Below are 14714 nucleotides of genomic sequence, written 5' to 3'. Positions count from 1 at the left end.
CTGAACAGAAGACATAAATGTGGCGTTGCGTCTTCACTTTTTATTACGCGTTTAGACGAGCGTTATCGGGAGGAAATCTGCATGCAGAAGTGTGTGGAATTCGATTGGGTATGCATGCCAGGCGGCTAGGTGGTGCTGTGATACACTATCACACAACACTGTCTGAGCGCATGTGTAGAATCTTCCTTCTTCTCTTATCTGTGCCTCGAAAACCAAAATGTGACGTAAACATGTAGGCAACGTGAGCAGATCTGAGCAGAGTTTTTCGTCTTGGCAGTGTAGACAGAAACGCTACGGCGGAGCGTATTCAGGTTTTCCACTCTGGAGGGTGGTTTCAGATTTTTGCGTTTTTAAGCCCTAAAAACGCGGTCACCATCTAAACGAAAGGCACTTCTGATTAAATATTTTGTCGTTTTTACCAGCAAGCGTCCTTGTGTAAACGGTGCCTGAATCTCCATGCAATTGTCATTTACTTCAATCATGATCAAAGTCATCAACACGATGATACCTGGATTTATCTTCAGATCAATTGTCCACAATGCTGAAACACACCCGCATGCCACTAGGGCGGCCAGTGGGGGGCAGATGACTCTTCCCCTTCCTAGGTCAAACAGTTTAAAAAGAACTTTGAATTATAGAGCTGTGAAGATGTGGAATAATCTTCCAGGAAACATTTCTTCAATCAGTGGACTTGCTCGCTTTAAGAGGAGCCTACGATCACACCTTCGGGACCAACCAAATATGTGTCAGCAATTCTTTCCAGTGATTCGATTCTGAATGTTTGGACATGACCGTTTGACTGCTATATTTTAATGTCAGTAATGCAATGATGTGTTCAATGTAGGCTATGTTTAGAATGTTTCTTTTTATGTATGTTTCTAATGCTTCTAATGTATTGATGATATGATTTTACCAGTGATATGAATGTTTTAATGTTCTATGTTTGTCTGTTACGGACCCCAGGAAGACTAGCTTGGCGCCATGGCGTCCAGCTAATGGGGATCCTTTTAATAAACAAATATACTTATTTAGCTTGAGCCAGTTGTACACACTCAGGCACATTACACATGATAAGCATAATCACGAGCACCACTTACACTCATTTTGAGCCAGGAGGAGCCCTAAGAACTTAAGCTGTATTTACAAAGAGCTGAATGACATGTATGTATCAACAATATTCCAATAATGGTAGATGGACCTGCATTTCTATAGCGCTTTTCTAGTGTTTTCGAACACTCAAGGTTCTTTTACACTACATGTCTGCATTCACCCCTTCACACACATTCATACAGTGATGGCATAGGAGCCACCTGCCCATCAGGAGGATCGAATCTGATTTATCTCATTCACTCAGGTTCACACTGAACATGGATTAAAATAAGCACACAAGCCGGCATAACTAATACTAATAGTAATAGAGGATCTCTGTTTCTGCAATGCTCCACTGATGGATATATACATAAGTATATATACGTAGAGTAGTAACATTACAAATACAAGCTTTAAACCCGCATTAAATACCAAGTAAAGTATACCCAAACAAAACTCTGCACAACATATCTTGACCCCCCTCTTCTATATTTCTTCCACTCTTTTAATCCCCATTCTGTCTACTCATCTCCTCCCTTCTCTGTTAGTTTCTACACCCAATGGCATGGCTCATTAGATACCTAGGCACGGTAAGGAGCTCCCTTGGGCCCAGAGGCTGCTGCCTCTGTCAGTTCAGTGCCCAGCGACAGGTCAGATTGTACCAATACAACATTGGATGTTGGTCATCCTATCATTATTTTTCAAGTCTAAACTGTCTCTACAATTTGGGAGAACTTGACTAGTTTTCATGTGGCACTATTACAAATCCTCCTCCACTCAGTATATTGTAAAAACCTGCCACCGCAGAGTAAAGCCAACTCACTGATATACGTAGGTAGGCAGAGCAGCTCTACCTTTTGCTACAGGCGATGACCTAAAACACAAAAGGACAGAGTGTGTCAAACTGAGCGTCAAATTGGCAACCCATATGAAAGAAACACAGTTCAGAACATTGAGCTGTACACGTCTGTTTGTGAATACAACAGAAAATCCCAGGGAAAACCCTGCAGGTGAAAATGTGATGAAGAAAGCAGCAGCGGCAGCTCTGCCTCAAATGACAGAATAGCTAATCTGTCATGCTGATCCCCAAATTACACAAAATCATATCAAGAGATTTTCACTCATCTTGGCAATAATTATTGATTAATATGACCGATTTATTGTTTTATTTGGCAAAATACTGGAGAGAGAGAATAAAACATAATTGTTTGAACTGATGAAGAAGGGATGATAAATACAAAGAACATAGCAGCTTCAGAAAACTGGAAGTTAGGCACATATGTAAAGTCAAATTTATATAAAACTGCCTAATATCACAAATTTGCCTCAAGGAACTTTACAATCTGTTCAGCATACAACACTCCCTGTCTTTAGACCCTCAATTTCATTAAGGAAAAACTCAACCCCAAAAAACTCTTTCCTATTGTCTACTTCCCCCAGGACCACACCCATATTCAACCTTGGACTTCGCTTTGATCACCACTATCGCAGTCAAAAATCTGTCCACAGACATCCATCCATTATCCATACTCAAGGCCACATTGTGGACATTTCTCTCCAGGTCACATTTTGCCACAATGACGCATACAGACTGAAATAGACTATCATTTTGGGAGTCCCCACAAAGTGATGGTGTGAACAGATTTTTAATCCCACACAGATCGTGTTCACAAAAGTTACAATAACCGTGACTCTCCTTCTAACCACTGCTCTAGTTCACCAAGGCACCTCCTACTTGCATACAACCCTGAGGCTGGCATTGGTCCCACAGGTCCATATCACACTGCAGCACACTGCAGCTATACAGTGCTGGACTAAAAACACTCAGCACATCACATTTACGAAAAGCCAAAAGAAAAAGAAGACAAAAAAACAACAACATTTAGCTAGAGGAGATACTTGAATAAGGCAATTGAGGAATCTATTGTATAGCTTAATTCCCATCATGTTATCGTAGATACTGTGAAGCAGACATGGCAAACCAATTCTCTTTAACAGATTCTGTATTCACCTAAATCCAAACACATTGCTGCTTTCCGTTATTCCCTTCAAAAGGGAGTCAAAGATAATTCCTGAGTAATCACAGTAGTTAAGAGTCGTTTCACTGTACCGTAAACAATTAGCTGCAAGCATTTGACCCAGAAACTAGACAGGCAAATCAGAGTGCACACGAGCATGTGATTGAATACAAAATAGATATTTTACAGAGACAGGATAGATTATGAGGCATCCCCATTGCTTATAACTCTCCCTCCTGATACCTGATAGACACATGCAGTCTTAAAAGATGTTGATTAAAGGCTTGTTAAGCATAATATCTAATTAAAAGGAGCATGCTTTCTGCAAAGCAAAGGAGTAGTTACATACATTTAGCAATTTTATTTGTTCTAGTTCAGGATCCGCAAGAAAATGTACTATAGAGACTCAACACAATTATAGGTTATGAAATATACAAAATGTTTAAATGTGCAAACTTTTCAACAGGGAACTTATGGCTCACACTGTCCCGCTGTATTACGCCATGCCAATACAGAGCAAAAGCCTGAGATGCTATCTGACAAGGACTGGAAGAACTGGACGAGACTAAAAGAAGAAAAAAAAAGACATATTTTTGCAAACAGATAGTTTTAAATATGTTTTAAAACATATACTCAGTCTATGGACCTGAAACAAAGAAGGCATGCTATAATCTCACTAGTAAAACATACTAGTAAACATACACTGAGCATAGAGACATGAAAAAGAGCTGACAGATAAACACACTTCTATGCACACCTACATCTCAGCTCATCAGAGCCCATCTCCAGTAGGAAATCTATCCTCATTGATCTCCATCCTCCATAACTCCTATGTCATGGGAGGCAAAAGCTTACAGTACAAGGTTCACTCGAAAACCTTGCATAAGCTGTTCTCTGGAATTTTTACACCCCGTCAACATTTTTACAAGGTTGCTCACTGCCATGCTGTCGTGACCTCATGTCCCAGAGCAATAACTAAACTCTCTGAATTATAGTCCTCAAGCATGGAAAGATGAAACTGAGGAAGAAACAAGTGGGCTCTAAGGCAGAGCAGAGATAAACAAGCCACTGGCTGTTAACAGTCCAGTTAGGATGTCCTGACCTTCAGCTTTATTCTCAGAGCTGTTTAGCAGTCAGTGTTAAGAGGAAGACATCATTGAACGCTACATTATTCCAGTGATCCTGTTCAAGTTAAAATACGACGCAAAATATGGTTCATAACATCATGACAGAGTGGTGATAAAGTACCGTGAACACTGACAAAAACTCACGCTGTTATTTAATGCATTATCTATTTCAGTTCAACCCACGTCTATTAATTCTCTCATTAGTATTCCTCTGCTAGCCTCAACGCACCCACGGCTGAGAGGTCAGCACAAACAGCTCCAATTTCAGCGTGTACAGCCAAGCCAACGGACTGTTTTTGAGCTTATTGCTGAGGTGTAGAACCTCTCTTGTGACCTTTGAAATGCCTCCTGAGCCAAAATCAGAAGGTATGTCAAACTCTATGATGCTGCGCAATTAGTTTATTGCAGTTTACTACATGACTTGTGTTGTCTGTTTAATGACATACAGTAGTTCACAGAAACATGTGAACATATGGCAAACCCAAAACTACTGCCAGTTCTGTTGGTTAATGAATGTGACTTAAAGATGTTATTATATGCACAGTTAAGTTTTCAGAAAATTCTCCTTAATAGGAAAAATAATGTAAACCATCTATAAGGCTATTAAGCAAGTTAGTGTAATTATGTCTTTATGTTGTAGAATACAGCAAAACAAGTGGCAATTTGGTTGACTCTGCTAGAGTGAGCCACAAACACACTGATCACAATTTAATCTCACAAACAGAACAAAGCCAAAGATTGGGATCTGCTATCATTATCAAACTAATTGACAGCTCTTTAAATACACAGACTAGCATTAGACAGCTCTACTGATTATAACTACTATTCAGTATTATTTTTTTCCTTTCTTTATTTGATAGTGAGACAGGAAAGGCAGGGGAGAGAAAGGGGATGACATGCAGCAAAAGGCCCTGCAGGCTGAACTGGGGCTGCTGCAGCAAGGACTCAGCCATAATAGACGCGCTCTATTCAGCATTACTTTGATCCTGTGTGGGTGTATATTGCCTTTAAGCAGCTTCTTTTTGGGAGTCTATTATAGAAAACCGAGAGTGGAGGACAGGACAGGGCGGGAAGCACTTCCTGATTTCGTCTCTTTGGTAAAAGCCAGAGTTTGGATGGAATTTAGATTCAGTCAGTAGTTGATGTTGTTGTTTCGTTATTGTCATCAAAAAAAAAATTCTCCCTCTCTACCCCCCCACTCAGAGTGATTCTTTGGTGCCACCAATGATTAATGCAGCTATGAATGGGTTTGTCTTTCACCATGCACTGTGGGAGAAGGGTTTCTTTCATTCTCAGTTTCTTCCTTAGCCATTTTGCTTTCCTCCCAATGAGACCTGATTTAGTCACAGTGTGAAACTGATTTAGACTCATTTACATGCTCATGCCATAAAGAGAGGTGAAATGATGTGGATGCATCACCTCATTGATTCTAGAGGACCCCACCGCACTTGCAAAAAAAAAAAAAAAAAAGATCTGCAGTTTAAAATTCACAGACTTTCATAAAACTAAGAAGGGAATGCATGAAGAAACACATCCTTCAGGTTGATTGTGTGATCCCAAATAATTGAAATCAGGTGTTCCAATCACTTCCATGGCCACAGGTGTATAAAAGCAAGCACCTAAGCATGCAAAATACTACAAACATCTGTGAAAGAATGGGTCGCTCTCAGGAGCTCAGTGAATTACAGTGTGGTACTGTGATAGGATGCCACCTGTGCAACAAGTCCAGTCGTGAAATTTCCTCGCTACTAAATATTCCAGTCTGCTGTCAATGGGATGATAACAAAGTGGAAGCGATTGGGGACAACAGCAACTCAGCCAAGAAGTTCTAGGCCACGTAAAATGATGGAGCGTGGTCAGCGGATGCTGAGGCACATAGTGCGCAGAGGTCAACAACTTTCTGCAGAGTCAATCGCTGCAGACCTCCAAACTTCATGTGGCCTTCAGACTAGCTCAAGAACAGTGCATAGAGAGCTTCATGGAATGGGTTTCCATAGCCTAGCAGCTGCATCCATGCCATACATCAGCAAGTGCAATGCAAAGCTTCGGATGCAGTGGTGTAAAGCACGCCGCCACTGGCCTCTAGAGGAGTGGAGACACGTTCTCTGGAGTGACAAATTGCTCTTCTCCATCTGGCAATCTGATGGATGAGTCTGGGTTTGGCGGTTGTACTTGTCTGATTGCATTGTGCCACGTGTAAGTTTGGTAAAGGGGGGATTATGGTGTGGGGTTGTGTTTCAGGAGCTGGGCTTGGCCCCTTAGTTCCAGTGAAAGGAACTCTGAATGCTTCAGCATACCAAGGAGACAGTTTGGGGATGGCCCCTTCCTGTTCCAACATGACTGTGCACCAGTGCACAAAGCAAGGCCCATAAAGACATGGATGAGAGAGTTCGGTGTGGATGAACTTGACTGGTCTGCACAGAGTCCTCACCTCAACCCGAAAGAACACCTTTGGGATGAATTAGAGTGGAGACTGAGAGCCAGGCCTTCCTGTCCATTTTACGTGACCTACCACTTCTTGGCTGAGTTGCTGTCGTTCCCAATTGCTTCCCAACATGCTGGAATTCACTGAGCTCCTGAGAGCAACCCATCCATTCATCCATTGTCTACCGCTTATCCTGTATTCAGGGTTCATTCACGCTCACATTCACACCTACGGGCAATTTAGAGTCAACAATTAACCTATCCCCATCCTGCATGTCTTTGGACTGTGGGAGGAAGCCAGAGAACCCCCAGAGATAACCCACGCTTACACGGGGAGAACAAACTCCACACAGAAGGAACCTGGGCCTGACCCAGGAATCAAACCCGGGACCCTCTTGCTGTGAGGCGACAGTGCTGCCCACTACACCACCGTGCAGCCCCCTGAGAGCAACCCATTCTTTCACAAATGTTTGGAGAACATATCCTGTGACCGTGGAAGTGACTGGAAGTGAAATTGTATATACACTTATACATACATGCATACACACACACACACTGTGAACACACACACACACACACAAAATCTCTCACAACCCTCTTCCTGCCTCAACAAGTCACTGCTTCAAACCATAATGGATTTTACAGCACGACCAGAAGAGTCGTTATTGACAATGAGAAGGGAATATCAAAAGAAAAACAATATGATTGCAAAGACAGCTGCTCTATACTGTGAAAGTTAGCGTGAAGCTTCATTACTGACACAGATGAGATGTTATTTTCCATTTCCAATTTTGAATAGGAACCATGTTTAAAGTGACATTGCACACAATGCACCAGCTGAACTATCAGTTCAAACAACAGTGCAAAAACTGGCTCACGTTTCTCAAGATGTCAAACAATGAAACAAGTCATGTCGGAACAGTTCCTCCATCACCCTGCCTGTAACAGAATGTGACATGAATTGCACCACGATTCTTCTCCCCGTTAGTAAAGTGCAATAGTAGCACATTAAAACCCTGAGTCAAAAGTCAACCCTTTAGCAAAAATAACCCTTGGCCCCTAAAAGACCAGTCAAGCCACTTAAGATTGATAGTATCCAGTGGATGAAAATAGCAGCAATAGCTTAGTCTCCAAATCAAAACAGTCTAGTGAGTGTTTAGAGAGAAAAAGCATGACAAAAGGCACAAACACAGATCACACTTTCAAGTAAAAACTGAAATTGAATAAGACAGCATTGTCAAAACAACTTGAGTAACACCAACATGGCTGTCATATTCATGTGACGGATACTAGAACAATATCAAGAGCCGGACAACAGGGCTGACCCAACTCCTTCAGGATATTCATGCTGTATTCCCTCTCTAATATCTATTTTATAGTGCTGTGAAAACAAATGTATGTATTCAAGTTTCTCACAAAAACAAAATTATACAAGGTTATATTTGAATGCATCCTGATAATGTTATGATTCATCCAATTCATTCAATTCTCATTTCTACTGAATAGAGCTTGAACACACCTTAATGCAACCTCCATTAATGTCAGCCACCAGCTCCTTTGTAAGCACGACTGTACTAGGGAGTGCCCCCGCGATGCATTGGAATGAATTACAATATCATTTAGTTGTTCCAAATGATTTTAATGTAGTTCATCCACAGCTTCTTTTGCACAATACAGTTATGAAAAATAGCAAGCTTTATGCCTTCATCTACACCAACTAGGTGAGTGTGTGTGTGTACTGCCATGACATAAAGTGGCTGATTAAATGGTGTATTTCAAATGGGTTATTTCAAGTCAACTTTGTAGATAACTATCAAATGAAATATGCAATTTGGATATTTCTTAGGAGCAACTTCATCATCTGATATGGGATGAAGGGTCACTTGCAACTAAGTTTTGATGATGTTATCAGATCCACGTGTGAACAAGAAAACCATTTCCTCTGGTGATGAATAGTGAACTGTGATTAATCTATAAACCCTGTGGAAAAAGTAAAAAACAAAACAGCTGCTGGCAAGCTGAGAACCAGAAGATAAAAGTCCTTACAGTGCAGACAGAACAGCCAGCAAAGCTGTGCAGTTGAAGATGATGAACCGAAGTACATGCTCTGTAGATATACTAGGTTACAGTATTTCAAATTACCTTATAAAACACAACCGGTATAGATTGAAAGGTTCAGCATATTTTCCAATCGGTACATGTGGAGGTGAAACGCTTGTCAGCTCTAATTTTTTTCTCACTATTGACGACTCTAGCTGGCCATAACAACATTTTCGCCTAGGTATCATTTTGAATTAAGCTTGATATGGCCGACTGCAATATAAAGCACTCAAAGAGGACATACATCTTGCCAGTCCTGAAAATGTGATGTTTCAATAGCATAATGTTAAGATTTCTTTTCTGCCTGCATCTGAATCCAGATCTGCCTCAACACAGACTGGGTGATCAACAACCATGCTGATATCTGAAAAGAATCCTGTATGGATATATGTGAGCAAATTAAAGTGAGTCAAACACATGACTGCTCAGTTATAATTATATAAATCCATACGTGTGATTTTTGTCTGACTTCTATAATATTATACAGCTCATTGTTTGTTTATGAAGCTGAGCTGCAGAGAGGTGGTAGCGATGATGTCATCTGGAGATAAATCCTCCACAGACGGTGAATAATGGAACAACTCATCGGACAAGATGACAGCAGCCATGGTGATCTTACTGGAATAAATCCATAGCAATGGACCCGTACATTCGCAAAAAAGAAAGTTGCACAAAGACATCATCTATTTAAATCTCAATCCTCTGCTTTCCATCTGATAAAGAAAGATTGTAGATACTGAATAATTAAATCCAAACAGTGCTGAAACTATGAAAATTAACAGACAGCAATTCTGACAATACAATAATTGTTTTAGTCATGTAACAAGGAAAATGTCAAACATTTGCCTTTTTCAGTAAGCATATAAGCACTTTAAGCCCCTTAGTCTCTGGGATATGTCGCTTTTTTTAACAATTTATTGATATTTGATAATAAAAAAGAATTGATCTAAATCATAAAAAAAAATCAGCATTTAATCAGTAAGAACAATATAAATCAGATGCCTCTCTACAGTAGTCCAGAATCAAAACAGCAGCATTTTTTTTTTTTTACGATTTTTTTGAGGCATAGACGCCTTTTATTAGCAGTGGATAGATCGGAAACATGAGGAGAGAGAGAGGGGATGTGACATGCAGCAAAGGACCTCCGGCCTGGATTCGAACCGGGGTCGGCTGCGTATGTACGTTCGTACATGGCATGCGCTCTAACCACTCCGCCAACTGCGCGCCTGCACAGCAGCATTTGAATGGAAATGAGTCTATAACTAAATACTTAATTTACAGCAGATTAACCTACAAACTGTAAATTATTCCGAGCACCCGTCATCTGCAATTCCTCAGCAAGTCTTTATGCTAGTTAACAAACAGCAAAACAGTGTTGGTTCACATCCCATTCTCTACATGCTAAATCCTATGTTAAACAGAAATGTGCTTAATAGCTCCTGTAACAACAGTGCAGGACCACTTATCTCACAAAAGCCTCATTTCAAATGGCATTTTGCCTTCCTAGCGGTTTTATGCAACATGAAAATCAACACCCACCCTATAGCTCTATCAGTTTTAACATCTCAGATCTTTTGTTAGTATGTTATCGTATCTCTACCCACACCGATGTTATGCAGAAATGAGTAAAGAATGTAAATGTTTGTTATGTGAAATGCATAGCCTACAGAGCAAAACTTTTTAGAGGATATTACACGTTGATTTCCTTGTGGCACTGCCATCCACGATGCTGAGGCAGCTAAAGGATGAGGGTTTTTAGCCAAATCTTAGAACAAGTGGATTTAGATAAATTGTCTTGATAGGCTCATGATTTAAATCGTAAATTTCCAAATAGTTATTATCTTTCATAATTTGCAGCAGGGCTGGAGGCTGTCCTATTCTGATTCCTTCCCCGGAGTCCAATTTAGTATCTTCCGGCTGCAGCATGAATAGGATCCCAGCGGGCTGCAAGGAGGGTGTTTGTCCTTCAGTGCAGGTGCTATACATGAAACTACTACTGAGATGGTGAGACAAATCAGGGCAGTGAAGGAGAGGAAAGTGCAGAGGAGTTGAGGACAGACCTAGAGGACAGGTAGCAAATGAAAACTTGGCATCCCGACTTTCAACATTACAAGTCAACATGTGCATCTACCAAGGCCATATAGGTTTCTATCACGGTTCTAAGGGGGTCTCTCACTTCCTCTTAATAGCCATGCAATACTCTCCTCTATAGTGCTGGTCATCACCCTCTTCCTCACCTGTGACACATCCATTGTTCTCCCTCTTTTGCTGTCTGCCATCCGTTAACCTCTTTGTTTGCATAAGAAATTTACAGAAATGTCCACACATTTGATCAGCTTTCTTGTTGTTGTCGCATTACACTAAATGTCCCCATCTACTCACTAGTAGCAATACACAAAGTCTGATTAGTAGACCAATTAGAAGGGCTAAGATGTGAGTGATTGTGTCTCTTTTGGCTGCATGGTTTCTGATTGTTAATGTTTGTTGACCTAATTTAAGCAGGCGAAAAGAGTAAAATGAAACCAAATATTGAATGGAAGTCTTCAAAGATGTATGTTACTGTCTCAAAGTCAAACTTAGAAGGCTTACACCACTGTTATTAACCTCAAGCAGCTCACCGTGTACCGTATTTGAATGTGGCGTTTACTCCAGGGACAATAGTGTGAGAGAAACCAACAAAACAGGAGTTGCACTGCGAACATCAGATAGCCCAGAGATATCATACAAGTGGGCAATGGCTACTGAAATGCATTCTGCATGACTAGATGAGGACAGAAGCTAAGGACATCAAATAGCAAAGCAGACCTTGTGAGCCTGTCCTCTGATCCCTCTGAACAATGAACAGCCAGACACAACGCCTGTCCTCTCCTGTGGCCTGGACTGGCACAGAGTGGTACACAGCAGGCACTAAAGGACACAGGGGTCCTCCAAATACACGGACGTCAGATGCCTACATGTATTACACAACATTTAGCTCTTAAATAACTTGTATTTTCAGCAGGGGCTTATGTGGTAGACTTATGTAGGAGTGCAATTCCCCTCACAGTTTTCAACTTCTATCATGTGACTAGAAGCACAATAAACGCCAGCAATGGAATATATCATCAAATGGTAGGTATTCAATAAAATAAGTAGATATCAACAAAGAGAACTCAGTGTAGCCCGCACATGCCCGAGATGCCGATTTATAAAACGATGCAGGAAAGGAATATGGCCATTAAGGACATCTATAAAATAATGACCTTCCCTATCTCATGATACACTAAAGGCCTATAGCCATATAACTACAATCGATCATATTAGGCGTAGACTAAGCTGCGCATGGATGAATCACCGATGATTTTAGCGTTAGGTGTCCAAACAGCTCCAATCTTTTAATTTGAGTTGCGTGTGAATATATACACACACCATATGACATACCCGACTTTTAAAACAAGAAATGATGTCGGTCAAAGCCCGCAGCCCTGTTGTTAACGGTGATGCTGACGACAAATCCACAGGCTGAACGGATCAGCATCCATCCGCCTCTCCTCCGGATGTCTCAGAGGAAAAACTACTACAGCCTCGCTGAAGGAGCAGCGCTCATCGATGTTTACCGTTCATTGATTTTAAAAACAAAAAAGGGCTTACCTGGAGAATCTCATATGCCGATCAAGTCACCTCCTTTTGGGAATTGTGAGGGATGTTGGCGGCTGGTCGCGCATCACTCGGAGTGTGTTTCGCCGACAGAAAACGTACGGAGCACAGTGCCTGACAGCAGCAGCGCCCCGGAACGAGTATAACAGAAAACCAACCCACTGCAGTTGTCTGGTCGGTGAATACACAGCCTGCACGAGAGCCAGCTACCCCACCCGAGCAGCGCGAGCTCGACCATTACTCGGACAAAGAGTAATCCGTTACTACCCCCCCCCCCCCCCCCCCCCCCCCCACAGGCACGCGCGCGCACACACACACACACACACATACACACACCCACACCGTTTATGGAAATAATACCAGAGACCACTATCCCGGCTGTATTAATATTAAAACTAAATAAAGAAATAACGTTCTTTTACTTTCTGTTTTGCTGCACTTAATTGACACTAGAAATTAATATACAAGTTACGTTTGCGGAATAAGCAAACTGCTTAGTCGTTTACATAAATTAGCACTAGCTAGATTATTACCAAAACTGCCTAAAATTGGTAGCTAACATTAGCTACATAAGAGCCCTTACATCTCCAATACATGCTAACTACAAATTAAGTTATTGAACAATACTCGCTTTTTATAGACATTTCTAGATTCCCCAAACAATATAAAAGAGGACAATATCCCACTGTCTGCTAAACGAAAAGAACGACTTTTTCTTCTTTTTCGCAAAAAGATCTGCCACTTTACCTACACCAAGCAAAGATGGCAGCCGGAAGTGACTCATCTCACCAAAGTACTTCACAATAAAACATACGGTCTATTACTAGATATGTAGAAACTACAAAAGATGAAACATCTTAACTTCATATGCCACCTCCTAGTACAATCTTGGACTCAAACAAGAGACTATCTTTTAAAATGAAAATATGTTTTTGTTGTTTTAAAGGCCTATGAAGACCCAATTCAGCCAATCTCCACACAGGTGTTTTCAGTTATTTTCCTGATTAGAACAATTCTCAGGACCTGCTGATGTAAACAGACTGTCATTGTTACTGTTAATGCAGCCTACAACTCTTGAGAAGGGACAACTTTCACATTACTCATTTGTATTGATTGAGTTGGGTAACTTAATTTAATTCCCAGTGTAGCTCCACACTGAGCTGAAATCTAATCAGTCGGAATAATTGATTTCACTTTCGAGTGTATTTGAAGAAACTGAACATGTCTTCATTAACATTAGCACATTTTGTAAAATGATCTGCAGGAATTTCTAATGGATCAATTCACAAACAGTTACATCTATACATCTGGCTTAGGGATATGCAGCTCAAATTTCTCTGTTCTCAAAGTGCTGAAATATTACATTTTAAAATGCAATGTGATAAGCAATGTGTCTTACCAGAAAAAAAGGTAAAAAAGCATTTTTCTTCGGATGTATAGTTCCGAAGTAGTAAAGTTTGAGTAAACTGTAAACTGTTTCTGAAAAGGAATGTCGCTGTTTCATTTCATTTTGATGGCTAATTGTAATCATATTCATTATCTCTGTTATGAATTCTCTGTTGACAGACTATCATGTGTCTATGCCACTTTCCTTGGGCTTTATTGTGTTATTAATGCTGAGATGAATGATTGAATTTACTATGAATCAAAGTTAATGTATATATTCAGTCACAACAAAGAAGATTTCCTCAAAAGCGTCTCAGCCTCAGATTTCAGGGACAGCAGGACAGCACTGCCACCGAGTGGCCATGTCTTTACATTACAGCTGAATGACGCTCCAAGAGCATAATCAAAGACGGAGAGCGATGAAGTCTGACACATTAAATCCACAAATGCATCAGAGAACCAGACTTAATCCTCAATAATTGTGAATATTTTATATTAACAGGTTTTACTATAATTTATGTTCTTATCATTGACAGCTGGGATCGGCTCCAGCCCCCCCGTGACCCTAAAATACAGGATAAGCGGTAGAAGATGGATGGATGGATGGATGGATGTTCTTATCATTGAATTCTGATGTTTTTTTATTAAATCACGTTGTTACTGCTGTATAATAAGCATAATGTTACTGTAATAATGAACATATACAACCCCATTGCACCCCGGGGGCATCTCCCTGTGAACTCCCACTGCAAAGATTTGATCTAATGTGAAAAACTGTTATTCTTGTCTTCTTGCAAGTTTGAGCAGAGTCAGAAACCATTTCTGATGTGGGAAAATATGTATTTGGCCAGTGATCTGAGAAAAGAGTCTTACTTCTTCTTTGCAATAATGATGGCTGAGCTTTGAGGTGTATGGTAACAACAAACGGAACAGA

The 14714-nt window shown here is 40.7% G+C and overlaps 1 protein-coding gene across 2 annotated transcripts in view; it reads right to left on the bottom strand.

Annotated features, from left to right (window-relative positions):
• Positions 1-12545, bottom strand: part of apba2b (amyloid beta (A4) precursor protein-binding, family A, member 2b) — a 58235-nt gene extending 45690 nt beyond the window's left edge. For both annotated transcript variants that reach the window (XM_084009048.1, XM_084009049.1), the window contains exon 1: positions 12389-12545. The gene's annotated coding sequence lies outside the window, so the exon portion shown is untranslated. The remainder of the gene's footprint in view (positions 1-12388) is intronic.
• Positions 12546-14714: the final 2169 nt, after the last annotated feature.

Source organism: Eutrigla gurnardus (assembly GCF_963514095.1).
Source record: "Eutrigla gurnardus genome assembly, chromosome: 1".
Classification (NCBI taxonomy): Eukaryota; Metazoa; Chordata; class Actinopteri; order Perciformes; family Triglidae; genus Eutrigla; species Eutrigla gurnardus.
The sequence above is the reverse complement of the archived record's forward strand: the minus strand, read 5'-3'. Positions and strand labels throughout refer to the sequence as shown.